Source organism: Mustela nigripes, chromosome 3 (assembly GCF_022355385.1).
Source record: "Mustela nigripes isolate SB6536 chromosome 3, MUSNIG.SB6536, whole genome shotgun sequence".
Lineage (NCBI taxonomy): Eukaryota > Metazoa > Chordata > Mammalia > Carnivora > Mustelidae > Mustela > Mustela nigripes.
In genome coordinates this window covers 46,216,897-46,230,740 of record NC_081559.1, presented here as the reverse complement: position 1 = coordinate 46,230,740, position 13,844 = coordinate 46,216,897, and the positions used below count along the sequence as shown (strand labels likewise).

Here is a 13,844-nt window from a genome sequence, read left to right as displayed (position 1 = left end):
TTTACAAAGTCCCCAAGGGTTTACAAATGGGAAACTTGTAGAAGTTGAGAGCTTAAATGACTTGCCAAGGTGACCCAAATAGGATCCAAGGAAGACTCTGAACTTGTCTTGACCACAGGTGTGGTGTTCTGCACACATTCTGTCCTCACTGTGGATGCCTGTGATGACTTAGCTGACACTTAGGTGGAAGAAAAAGACATGGAAATCTAGTAGCAGGGTCCCTGAAGAACACTCTGGTCCCCTTCCTATATCACTTTCTATAGAGAAATCAGAGCGGTGTGGAGACAGCAGCCCAAGGCCATTCGCTTCCCGCCTGACTGGAATGGGACAGCTGTACTTTAGGGAACAAGGCTTCCAAGTTGGATGTCCTACAGCAATAAATAGCCTTTCTGAGCCTAGAAAGGAACCTAGTTTTGATGTGGTCGGTATTAGAAAGTCCTCCTAGTCAACCTGCCACTACAGTTTATAGCCAGGGAGGAATAAGTTGAATCCTAAAATGAGTTTATGTTTTTGAGCTCTCAGAATGGGATGAAAGCATACTCTTCTTTGCCCAGACCCAACCACCACAATCAGTGTGGGACAGCAGACTGTGCAAAACATTCCCATCCCTCAGTGCCTGCCTCTTACAGGATCGCACAGCCTCTGAGCAAGGATCAGACCTGACAGCCCCCATGGCCTCGGAGGTGTTCTCTGGTCCATTGTCCTTCCTGACCCCCCTCAGCAAGGTTCCACTCCACGGAGTCCCGTCAGGTTATTAGCTAAAGCAAAGAAGGTAAGTAGCCCAAATCACACACCTTTATCTGTGTTTAGCCATTGACAGGGTGTTGTTGGCTGTCGCCACCAGGGTGCTGTGAGGACAGCATCCTTGTCTAGGTTTCCCTTTACTCACACGGGAAAGCTTTTTTCCAAAAGTAGACATCTAAAAGTGAGATTATTGGGGCGCCTGGCTGCCTCAGTAGGTGGAGTGTGCGACTCTTGATCTCAGGATTGTAAGTTTGAGCTCTGTATTGGGTGTAGAGTTTACTTAAAATCTTCCGGGGCACCTGGGTGGCTTAGTCGTTAAGTGTCTGACTTCTACTCAGGTCATAATCCAAGGGCCCTGGGATCAAGCCCCACATCAGGCTCCCTGCTCGGCGGGAAGCCTGCTTCTCCCTCTCCCATTCCCCCTGCTTCTGCTCCCTTACTCGCTGTGTCTCTCTGTCAAATAAATAAATAAAATTTTTACAAATAAAATAAAATAAAATCTTCCAAAAAAAAAAAAAAAAAGAAGTGGGATTGCTGTCTCATGGTGTTTGCATCTTCAGCCTTAGAAGGCTCTGTGAGTGGTATAAAGTAAGGATCTACACTTTTCCTCATCTAGGTAGCCAGTTCTCACGGAGGCATCAATTGTAATTTGTCCACAAGTTCATCTCTGATAGAAGTGTCTGTTAGGATGTCTGCGTCGTGCCTCCCATCTGCTCCACTGTTCTCTGTTCTGCATCACACTGTCTGAATTACTATAGCTGTGAAAGCTTGGTATTGGGGAGGGCAAGTTCTCCCTACCTTATTTTCCTCAGCTGTAATTGGCTGTTCTTGGCCTTTGATCTTTTGTATAAGATTTGTTGAATAAATATAATTGCATATGTAAATATTCTAAAAACTTTTTACAGAAATATTGTTACACAATACAGTATTATAAAAATGGTAGATAGAGGGGTGCCTGGGTGGCTCAGTGGGTTGAAGCCTCTGCCTTCGGCTCGGGTCATGGTCCCAGGGTCCTGGGATTGAGCCCCACATTGGACTCTGCTCAGCGGGGAGCCTGCTTCCTCCTCTCTCTCTGCCTACTTGTGATCTCTGTCAAAGAAATAAATAAAATCTTTTTAAAAAAATGGTAGATAGTAATATTACCGAAATAAAAATTGCATTAAATGTTGCGAAATTCCATATGTACACACACCTGCACACCCCCTTTTGAGGTTTATGGTGCAGTTGCATGAATTTCTAGTCTGATTAGGGGAGAAGTACAGTCTTTATGATGAAGTCTTCCTAGATAGGTGAATGTGGCATTTCTCCATTTATTTTTAGGTCTTTTCTGTATTTTGAAAAAGGTTTTTAGAACCTTCTCTATAAATCCTATTATTTTCTTACTAGATTGACTTCTGATGTTCTGATGTTGCTGGTGTTTTGGAACATGTTTGATTCTGTGTACTGATCCTGTTTCCAGGAAACTTTGAGCTCTAATAGTGTATCCATAGCTCCTCCTGGCTCTTGTACTTGGACAGTTGTTTCCAGTTTCTCAGTTTCTTCTTGCCTTCCTGCCCTGGCTCGCATCTCAAGCCTAGGTTAGAATAGGGAAATTGCCCAGTTGCAACCCTCTTGGTCTTTGCGATCCTAAAGTGAATGCTTCTCATGAGAGTTTCTGGTAGGCGCCTAACATTTAGCTAAGGAGATGTCCGTGTATTTTTCCTTTTTATGAGGAATGGGCAGATTATATCAGATTCTTCATTTGAATATTATGAGGTGATAAAAATCATTCTTGCCCTGGTGTAATAATGTGGTAAATTACTTTGTCTTGTCTTTTCTTTTTTAAGTAGGCTCCAAAGTGGGGCTTGAACTCACGACCCTGAGATCAAGACCTGAGCTGAGATCAAGAGTCGGACGCTCAACCAACTGAGCCACCCAGGTGCCCGCCCCTACTTAATCTTTCCAATATTAAACCACCTTGCATGATTGGAATAAAATGGTCATTATAGTTATATATTGTTTTGACTTTCTAGAACAGTTTGATAGATTATGAAGCAATACATTCTTTTCTCCTGTTTTCCTTGTCTAGGAAATACTAAATTCCTCCTAGCTTTGTAAGTGAATTGGGAAGGTAATTTCTTAGGGCTTCCTTATGGAAGCAGGTGGGCCTCTCTGCTGAGATCTTTATATTTGTTTCTTTGAAAATTTAGGAGGATTGGTTACATAAACTCCATTTCTAACTCTGAAGTTGCCTATTTCCTCTGTTTTCAAGGTGTGTGTGTGTGTGTGTGCATGCATGTGTGTATGTGAGTGTTCAAGTTTTGTGGTTTTTGTTTTTGTTTTTTCAAGATTTTATTTATTTGAAAGAGAGAGTGTGCACAAGCAGGCAGGGAAGGGTAGAGGGAGAAGCAGACTCCACTGAGCAGGCAGTCCCCATCCATCCCAGAACGCTGGGATCATGACCTGATCCAAAGGCAGACACTTGAGCCACCCAGGTGCCCTCAAGTTTTTGATAATGCTTGTCTTAGTAGAATTCTTGTATGATTTTTCAGAGTCTCTGCTGTGGCCGTAGTTTTGACCCCCTTGAATTCTTAGTATTGCCTGTTTGTACCTGTTCTTATTTTTTTTCCCCACTGGTCACTATCTGCCCAGAGATCTAACTGATCTTTCTAAAGACTCCTTTGTAAGTTTTATTCTCTCTTGTATGTCTCATTAATTAATCTCATAATTTCATTAATTTCTTATCTGTATTAATTTAAACTTTCTTTAGATTTATTTTGTTCTTCTAATTTCAGGAGAGGATGATTAAATTTTTACTTTTCCCTCTTCACTAATATTATGGCTTAAGGCTATAAACTTGTGTCCAAGCAACACTCTGGCTTAATTCCGCAAGTTTGGATAAGGAACTGCTTATGGTTTAGTTCTAAATATTTTCAGATTTCTTCTTTGACCCATGAGTTATTTAGAAGCAATTTTTTTTTTTTAAGATTTTATTTATTTATTTGACAGACAGAGATCACGAGTAGGCAGAGAGACAGGCAGAGGCAGAGAGAGAGGAGAGAGGAGGAAGCAGGCTCCCTGCTGAGCAGAGAGCCCGATGCGGGGCTCGATCCCAGGACCCTGGGATCATGACCTGAGCTGAAGGCAGAGGCTTTAACCCACTGAGCCACCCAGGTGCCCCAGAAGCAATTTTTTAAATTTCCAGGCTTCTTAAAATTCTAAGTTGACTCCTGATTGATTCTTTTGTATTTAGAGAATGTTATGATGTTAATTGTTTTTGTTTTGTGCTAGCTGCTGGCCAGATTTTATAAAAATTCTGTTAGGATTGAGAGGAATAGGTCATTTCTAATAATTGGGTGAAGGATTACATAATCCAATGAAGTAGATTCATTAACTACATTGTTTTAACTTTCTGTACAGTTTCAATCTTCATAATCTGTGAGCTGAGTTTGCCTTTGTCTATAATCCTAGATATGTCAACTTCTAGTGACCTTCCTGTTCTTATATTATATATTTTGTAGCTGTATTATTTGATATGTACATAATTGTACTTGGAACTGACTTGGGTTTTTTAATCTTGACCTTCTTAGTTCTTACTCTACAGCCTACTTTATATGAAATTAATATGGCTAGCTCAACTTTCATCAGTTAGGACTTGCCTGGACTATTTTTCCATCCCTTGACTTTCAGCCTCTGTGTCCACATGGTTTAGGTGGCTGAATTAGCTTTTAGCTTGGTTTTGTATTTACATTAGATTATTACCACATCTGGATTCATTTCTTCCATATTTTATGCTTCATTTGCCTTGCTCATCTTTTACTTCTCCTGCTTCCTATTCTGTTTTCTTTTTTCATTTCTTTCAGTTAATAATTACTAATACAAAGTAATGTAACTGATAAGTAATCATGTATAATGTAGTGAATACCTCTGAATCTACTACACCATTAGTAGATCCACTAAGTTAGATCTCATCCAAGATCTAGAACATTGCCAGGAACTTCTGTTTGAATAGGAGTTTAGATTTTTTTTTATTTGAAAGTTAAAAATTGTGCTTTCACTAGATTATTTTTAAGTTTGTTTTATTAATTCAACAAAGTCTAAAATTAGTATTTCTAACCTTTTCTCAAATAATGATCTGAAATATTCCCACTTCAGTTTCTTCCTTTCATCTTATATTTGGTTGCTGCTTACTATTTTAATTACATTTTGTATTTTAATTTCCTCCCGATTTTATTGTTTAGTATGTGGTCAGCGCTTGTTTCACTTTATCTGGGTTACTGGTTTCTTTGTCAGTATTCTTCCTGGCAGGACTCTCTGGCTCTTGGTTCCTCCTTCCCAGAGCCTGTCCCTTCAGTGGTTACTCCAGCAGCCATCCATCTGTAGCAATAGCTTGCTCATAGTCTAAATGTCTTTAAATGACAGAAAGGGTTCTGAATCGACAGGTACTTGCTTCAGCATAGTTTACAGGTGTTGGTTTGTTGGCCTCTGGCAGGTGTGCAATCTCCTGGTGTTCCTCCATAGGTAAGCTGCCTCTTCTCTAGTCGCTTTTAGGTTCTACTCTTGTCTTTGGCATGTTTCGGGGTGAATTATTTTAAAGGGTGTTGCCAGCTACCTGCTCTATTTCTTGCATGGGGGAAGGAGGTTATCATTACATCCTAGAATTTTCCCTGCTATTTTTCCAATACTGCTTCTCTGTTCCTTGTGATGGCTTCTTTCGGAACTTCTATTAGACTATGTTGGACTTTCTCATTCTCTTATCTATAGTTTTTTTTTTTTTTAAGACTTTATTAATTTGAGAGACCGCAAGCATATGCGAGGGAGTTTGGGGAACAGAGGGAGAGGAGAGAGAATCTCAAGCAAAAGCTGAGATCATGACCTGAGCCAAAACCAAAAGCCAGATGCATAACTAACTGACTGAGCCACCCAGGCTCCGCTGGTATCAGTAGCTCTTAACCCTTTGCATTTATTCTATCTCTTGACAGTTTTTAAAGGCCACCTTTCTGTTTTACATCTCTAATTACTAGGATTTTTTTTACAGTCTCAATCTGATAGTTCTGTCGTCTGAAGTTCTTGAGTCTAATCCAACTTCAGTCGTCGTCGTTTCTGAATTTTGGACTTACAGCCTCTCTGCATTGTGGATAGATTTGTGGATATGACTTGTAGCCTGGTATGAGGTTTATTTTCTGCTGTGTGGGGTTGCTTTCTGTGTTGCTAATTCCTAGATTTGGGCTGGTGGGGTCCTAGAAAAATGGGAGTTGTAAGGACTTGAGCCCTAAATCTTTATTGAGTATTAGTCCATGGTTGCTGATACTCAAGAGGAGCTCTCACCACCTGGTAAAGCAGATTGGAAAGTCTCTATGCTGGTGGGTTTGTTTTCTTCTTTTTTTTCCCCCCAAATGGCCTACCTTCTGTTGAGAGTTCTTTTGAGGGCCATGGCTGTGTGGGGCTGGGGATGCTGTTCTAAATTTTAACTTGAGCAAGCCCACATCTTCTCCCATGTATATCCCCCTTGAGAGCTAAAAACCCAAATGTCACAGACTGATGTTCCCTTTTTGAGGTACCCATAGGGGGGTTCCTCACACATTTACTGGTGTGACTGTTGCTGGACCCAGCGCTCTCAAAATCTGCCTCTACAAACTATTAGTTTAATGCACTGAAGCTTGCTGGGAAGAAAAGCTGGTCATAATGATCAGCAAAGAAGCATCCTGGGATGGTCTGTACCACAAATTCAACATCTGATTTTACAGTGTCTTTTTACATCTCTTAAGGGCTTCTGTGCAGCAGCTACCATGTGAGCCTTCTGACTGTGGTGATTGCCAAGCTTCACTGGAAGTTTCTTGACAGTTGACCTGCCAACTGTTTGGGAATCCCTCCCCTCTTCCTCCCTCTCAACCCTCCCCGCCCCCCCCACCCCCGCCACACACATATACACACAGTACTGACTTTAAAAACAAAACAAAAAAACACACTTGTCTGAGTTGCTGGTTGGTTAGTCTCCATGGAAGGACTACCTGCAAACACTAATAACCATAGTAAGGGATGCTGAAGAGCTTGGTGCTTCAGGAGGTTCTTCCAAGTGTAAGGATATGCCATCTGTCCAGGTCCCACCCTAGGGACTTGGGGCAGTGCTTTGACGATGATGTCCTTGGCTCTACAGGGTGGATTTTTGACTGCCTCACATAGTTTCTCTTCTGCAGTGATGTCATGAGGGGCTCCTGCTGGTCGGGCTGGGCTTCTCCCCTGACCTTCAGCTTGCACATGCAGTTTCCGACTTGACCTCTGCACTTGGCCATCCAGTGGGCATCTCACATCACATCCCCAAGGCAGCTTTTTGCATCACACTCCTCCCTTTCCAGTCTGGTCTTCCTTTAGTCTCCCAATCTCAGTGCAGGCAGCCAAGAACCTCCCTGACATTCATTTTCTTTCTTTTTCTTTTCTTTTTTTAAAGATTTTATTTATTTATTTATTTGACAGAGCAAGAGAAGGAACACAAGCAGGGGGAGTGGGAGAGGGAGAAGCAAGCTTCCCACTTAGCAGGGCGCCTGATGCGGGATCAGGGACCCTGGGATCATGACCTGAGTGGAAGCCAGAGGCTTAATGACTGAGCCCCTAGGCTCCCGACTGACTGAGCCACCCAGGTGCCCCTCCCCCCATTCTTAACTCCTATCAGGCTCTGCCTTCAGTTAGTGAGGAACTTCTTGGTGCTACCTTCCAAATCTGGCCACCTAGTTCATGTTCCATTGCCAACCACAACTGAAAGCTGGTGTCACCTTCACACTGAACAACTGCAGTGGCCCAACCCCCTCCCCCCAACACTTTGTGTTCCACTGAAAAAAGTACATCTGGTTGCGCTTTCTCCCACTCCAAATTCCGGTCATCCTCCCCACCTCAGCAACACCTGTATGAGAGCTACCAGCTGTGCTGACCAGGCTGTGGGCTTCCTGCTGAAGCTGGCCTCTTCTGCCCACAATCCCGTGCTCTTGCCCTGTGTAGGGCACACACGTAATGTATGTAGGACTCTGCTCAGGACACTTCTATCAGAGGTACAAGCTGATGTCTACAGGTTACTGTGCTGGGCCCGCCCTTGATTTTAAAAAAATCAAACAGTGCAATTATTTATTATGCAAGGGTCACAGACCTGATCAGCCATCTCCTCGTCTAGGGTGGAAGCCCCTGGAGTGGAGGTGATTCTCCTGCTGGCTCTTGGGCTGGGCACGTAGTAGGCATACCTGTTCTTACCTCAATGCGGACAGCATGCACTATGGACATAAGGAGGGTGGTCAGCGAGTGGGGCTACTTGTGGAGGTGATGAGCTACACCAGGAGCTGAACCCCCCCCCCCCCCGGAGCACCCGGAAGGAAGCTGCTCCGAACTTCTGGGGCACGGACTTGGGTTCGGTTGGAGCCGCTTCAGCGTCCATCCGTGCACCAGGAGGAGGCGGCAGTTAATTTCCTTTGTGTTGTCCTTCGCGGTCTCGTTTATTTTTCGGGTGGGGAGGCAGGCGGTATTGCCAGTGACTGGGCCGGCCGGTGCGGGTCTCCGCGCCGCGCTCCGGAGGTGGTGGGGGTTGGGGGGTGCATTTCTCAAGTCTCCGACCCCACCACCCACTCTGGAAGCCATGGAGCCCTTCCGGAGTTGGGTCCAGACCCTGACCGCTCGCCCCGGCCGGGCGGGACGGGAGCCGCGCGTGGGGACCCCACGGGGGGCGGCGGGGGCGGAGCGTGGGCGCGGCGGCGGCGGCGGGGGCGGGGCGAGGCGGGGCGGCCGCCGCCTGACGTGTCTCGGCGGGATTGGAGCCGCCGCCCTATATAGCCGCGGGGGCCCGGTCGCCGGTCTCGGAGCGCGGCCCGGCTTCTCCGCGGCGGGCGGCGGGCGGCGGGACGGCGGTACGGACGGGCCGACCCCGAGCAGTGAGCACTGGCCGCAGGGGGGCGGGGGCGGGCGCTAGAGCGGAGGGGGCGCACGGGGAAGTTGGGGCGCGGGGCGGGAGGGGCGCGGGCTGCCGACGTGGAGCGCCGGGCGGGGGAGGGGCCGCGGTCGCCTCCCCCACAACTCTCCCCCGCTGCCGCCAACCGGGCGTCCCCCCTTCCCAAGCACTCCCTCCCTTTCCGCCGCCCGGCCCGACCCGGGGGGCGGCTACGTGTCAGCACTGCGCATGGGCCGCGGCGCCGGCTTGGGAAGAGTGAGAAACTTTCCCGAGTCGCTGGCGCCGGCCCGCGCGCCCCCCCCCCCCCCCCCCCCCCCCCCCCCCCCCCCCCCCGGGGCCCCCCCCCCCGGCCCCCCGCGCCCGCCGCCCCCCCCCCCCCCGCCAGCCCCTTAGCCCGGTGCGGGGGAGGGGCGGCAGACCTGGGGCCCGGGCCGGTGACGTGGGCGTCCGGCCGCGGGGCTGCTCCTTCCACCCACCCCCCCGCACCCCCCTCCGGCCCGGGATGGGAGGGGGGGTGCCGGGGGTGCAGTGCGGGTCCCGAAGGGCAGGGCCGGGGCTGGGACAGTGGCAGGGCCGGTGCAGGCCCAGCCGCACCTCCACCTGCTGCCAGTCTACGTGGTCGGTGGGCCTGCTCCCCTGGAGGGCTGCCGCACAACTTGGACGCACCCCAGGGTCCGCGCACGAAAAATACATTACGGAAAAATACCGAATTTGGATGAAAGGCGGGGAGGCCGAGTGCGTTACTGCCCCTTTAAGCCTGTCCCCGCCCGCGGGCTCGCGTGGCCAGTGGGAGGGCCTGCTGAGGTGGCATCTGCGAAAGTTCCTCCTGCGGGACGGGTGCCGACTTCGGAACTCGCCAGAGCCGCTCACCTGGCCCTCGTGGGGCCTCGCGCTCTCGCCTTGGAGCTTTGGGAACTTTTAGCCCGCGGGGAATTTGGGTTTGTTCTCAAGCTTGGTTTGTGGGTCTTGAGAAGTACTTTTGGGGGGGAAATTCCTTTGCAGGTTTAGTGTGGGGATAAAAGTAAATTTGATTTTGGAGGAAGAGGACGGGAGTTCTGGGTTTCCACCGGAGGTTCTTGATGTCATCCATGTTCAGTCCTGTCTAGTTTTGTGAAGCAAGGAGATTGTCATTAGGTGGCTGAGCTAAAGTTCTTTCCCTGCTTTTACTTCTTTGCAAAGACTTTTCCTTTTGAAAATATAATTGGCAGAATGGCACCAGGGAATCAACAAGTGTTTATAATAGAGAAAGAAAATTCTTCTTTTAAAGACTTTTCCTGTTGTCTGTGTGTTAGGATCAGGCTTCAGATGTAGTCTGCAGATGTCATTGGGACTTTGAGTTTCTCCCACATGATAGGAGTGCCTGACAGTTCTCCCTGATGGAAGAGTAGAGTCTGTGCTTCTGTCTGCCTGCCTTCCTTTGGGTCTAGTTCTGTTTGCTGCTTAGTTATATTTTGAGAGGTGTTCCCCCGTGCACCCCTCCCAACATTTACACTCTGAGAAATAAGACTTAAAGTCCACATTGAGAGTAGTTTGAGATTTGCTTTGAGTGAGTGGATCTCAGTGCTTCCTGCAGGGAGAGTACTTGAGAGCAACCAAAATGAGGAAGGGATTGGAGCAATCTTGGGAAGAACTGGAGGAGAAAGGGCTTCACATGTCTGAAGCACTCTTGTAGAGAAGAGTGGACTTGTTCTCTGTGGCAAGAGTGGAGCAAGAAGTTGTAGATCTTGGCACTACATGAGGCAGACTATTCTGACAGCTGTGCAGAGGTGAAGCAGGGCTCCCTTGGAAAGCCGCACAGGTCCTCTCTGGTGGTAGTCAAAGATTGCTGTCAAGTGGTGCCTGAGGTCCCTTTCCAGCTCGATTTGAGCAGTTTATTAGATTAAGTGAGGAACTGTGATAGCATGTTTGGCCTCTATTCTTTGATAATGGAGCTTGTGTAAGGTCCCCTGAGAACTTAAGATAGTAGTGATCACTGGTGAGGTCGTCCAAAGACTCGATGGAGTGGGAGTCATCTTGCTGGGTGTTGTCTGTGAAGACAGAACGAGGGCTAGTAGGGAGCAGGTTTGGGTGGGCATAAGGCTGTGGGGGGCAGTTTCTTAGGTGCTGCTTTGTGGAAGTAGAGGCAGGCAGGCAGTCATGCTGAGAGCTTGTTAGGAGAACTGCCATTGGCCTTTTATACAGTCTCAGCCCAGAGCCTCAGGTAGAGGGAGGTCTGCATTTACATATGTGTTTAAAGTAGATTCTAAAAACATGGGGTTTTGAGAAATTTATAAGAAAATGAGAAACTTTATTTGATATAAGAGCTCTGATGTTAACTCTGCTACTTGTTGCGATCCATTCATTTCCACCTGTGATAAACTGCCACTGGAAATCTGGGGACTAGAGACCTCACGTATCTTGTCAGACAAGTCTGGACTTTCTGGAGATCCACTCGGTTCTGCTGCTCAAGGGCCTGTGCACACTTGGGGTCATTAGAGGCTCTGGGATAGGCTCTCCCTCTGACACATTAGTAGGTTTAGTAGGGTTGGTGACCCTTTCTTGAGCCTCTTGGACTAAGGAGTTTTGTAGAAGAGTTGGCTGGAATTGACTGCTGAAAGGTGTTAGCTATCTCAGAAGAGACTTTTAGGAATTGGTCTTATCTTAGGTGACACTAGGTGCAGGGTGGAAATTGCTCCTGGGAGGAGGGGAGGTGGGATGGACAGTTACTGTATTTTATAGGCTTACCCGTGGTTATCACTGGGCACTGAAGATTTGCCCTTGTCCAGAAGGGCAGGAGGGAGGCTGGTCAGTGGAAACCCAGAGGAGAGAGTATGAACATGTTCATGTGGAGAAGCTGTCTGTCCGTCTGTCTCTCATTAGGGAGTAGATGGCTGTAGGTTTTAGGAAGTGACATAGCGTGACCTGGAGTGGGAGGCTGTTGAGATGCAAGGTCAGCAGGTAAAAGAGCAGGTACAGCCCAAGTACGAGTTCTGAGCAAGGAGGGCAGGGTGGACACCTGGGTCCTGGGTTCGCTGCTGGCACTTTGACCTAGAACACCTCCATCTTGTGCCTAGCCTAGCTAAATGTGCACAGGCTAGACACTTGGAACCCCAGGGATTCCAAGTGCTCTATACCTTATCGAAATCCATCTGTGGATGTGCTACTCTGACACTTTGATTTCATAGCAAAGTCTTAATCTTTAGAACCTGTGGGCTAGCATTGTTGGAGGGAGATTCTCAGAGTTGTCCTGGTCAATATATCTTCATTTTTCTCTATCCATCTTGGTACAGAGGATTGTCTGGTGGGACTCGGGCCCCAAAGAGGCCAGAACCTCTCTGGTTTATACTTTGCCTGTGTGACTCAAACCCTGCATTTAGAGATTTGTGGGGTTTTTTGTTTGTTTGTTCGGGTTTTTGTTTGTTTGTTTGTTTGTTTGTTTTAAGTCCTGAAACGCTGCTGGATAATGAGACCCTCTTAAATCCAGAGTCTGCTGATACACCCCTGATTGCCGCGACCTGTCTTCTAGCTTCTGATTTACGCGTCGCCGTATTGACAAGAATTTGGCAATGTTATTCTCCATTTAGGTAGTCGGTGTTCTTATTACTGTTGTGGATTCTCCCATTTTGGACACCTACCTTACTTACCCCCATCGTAAAATCCACCTCCTTGCACTTTACTGAGTGTGTGTGGGGTTTGTGTAAAGCGGCAGGTAACCTACTGGGAAGCCTCCCTCTCCCGAAGTCCCCAAGGCAAGATGGCCCACACCCTCTTGCTTCACAGAGTAGTTCTTGGTCCTCCCCAGACAGCCTTTGAAGGCTCCTTCCAACCCTGCTATTTTATGGCTGGTTTCTAAATCCCCAGTGGATTAGAAGGGACCGAAGGACTTTTACAGGAGAACAGGGAGAACAAAGTAACTACAAACCCATAGCGAGCTCATAAAGGCAGTAGCTCTCAGTCACCCTAAAGAGCTCAGGACCCCAAGGTCCACATTCTGTACTGCATGGGAGTGCAGTTTCACCGAGTCTTTTTCTTTGTGGCACAGCAGTCAGAGATTAAGGGGAATACAGGAGAAATTACTCAGCCATGCAGGAGAACCATCAATTGTGTAAGGATGTTACTTCAAAATGGTCAAATTTAAAAGTTTTGACATTAAGGGATCACTCCCTCAGGTCCAGGGGGAAAAGTTGCCCTCTCAAAGTTTTGGATGGTTTAGATTTTATTCTGATAGGTTTTGTTTGAAGCTAGTAGCCTGGGGGCAGAGCATCCTTTTTCCCCCAAGAAACTTGTCTAAATATTAGTATTAGTAAGCAAAGTATAAATAACGTTTTGCTTTCTTTTGGTTGGGAGGTAAAAGGATCTGGGTTGTAGAATGCAGATAAGTAACTTCCCTCTGGTTTTCTTCTTGTTTGTCCTCCCTTCCTGTCCCACACAGCAAAAACTGGCAGGCTGACATAGGCGGCCTCAGGACGGACTCTCTGGCTACTGACCGTTTTGCTGGTAAGTGTTACTGTCCTTTCTGAAGGTTTCTTGTCCCTGGGCTGCATGTGTACCTTCTTTCATTACGTTTCTAGTGGCTCCTGAGAGACTTGCTGTAACGACAGGAGCCATGTCCACGTGTACCCTTCAGGTACATCATCTGGCTTCCACCTAGTTTTAAACCTATTCTCTCAAATGTGAATTACATTTGATCAGGATTATCTGAATTTGGGTCGTGCATCTCGTGAGGAATGCAGGGCTTAATTTTCTTGAACTTGGAACAAGGTCTCACGGAGCTGTGAAAATTAGGCAAAAGCTCTCTCTTATTACATCACTTACCTCTCTTATGCTTTGCCATGGTGGTGGAGAAAGACACTTGGAGCATAATGACATGAAAGAGTGGGTTTCTTCTCATCACAGTAGCTTGGAGCTCACCTAGAGTTGAAGGGAGGAAGTGAACACACCTGCCTGGATGAGCCCGAGTCCTACTGCATACCCCGGCCCTCAGGCGTGGGGTCTGGAGGCAGAGACTGCTTGGTGCCTTCCATGAACTGAGGAACTGTGTGCCCCTGGGCCAGGTCCCACCTGCTCTGAGTCCACTCTGACCCGTGAGAGCTAGGACATCCAGACAAGAACCAGCCAGCCCCTGTCAGGCACTTCACCGCCCACTCCTTGCTGTTATAGTGTCACCAGTGGGTGATGAGAGACTGCTCTTTGTGCCTTGGGGCCTGTGGACATT

The 13,844-nt window shown here is 47.6% G+C and overlaps 1 protein-coding gene across 4 annotated transcripts in view; it reads left to right on the top strand.

Annotated features, from left to right (window-relative positions):
- HDLBP (high density lipoprotein binding protein) overlaps positions 1-13,844 on the top strand; it is a 74,328-nt gene that overhangs the window by 24,098 nt on the left and 36,386 nt on the right. Inside the window, exons 2-3 of one of the 4 annotated variants that reach the window (XM_059393922.1) lie at positions 2,571-2,662; positions 13,062-13,126. The gene's annotated coding sequence lies outside the window, so the exon portion shown is untranslated. Of the gene's footprint in view, positions 1-2,570; positions 2,663-8,515; positions 8,634-13,061; positions 13,127-13,844 lie in introns of those variants that run through there. The other 3 variants (XM_059393920.1, XM_059393919.1, XM_059393921.1) reach the window with 3 other exon arrangements.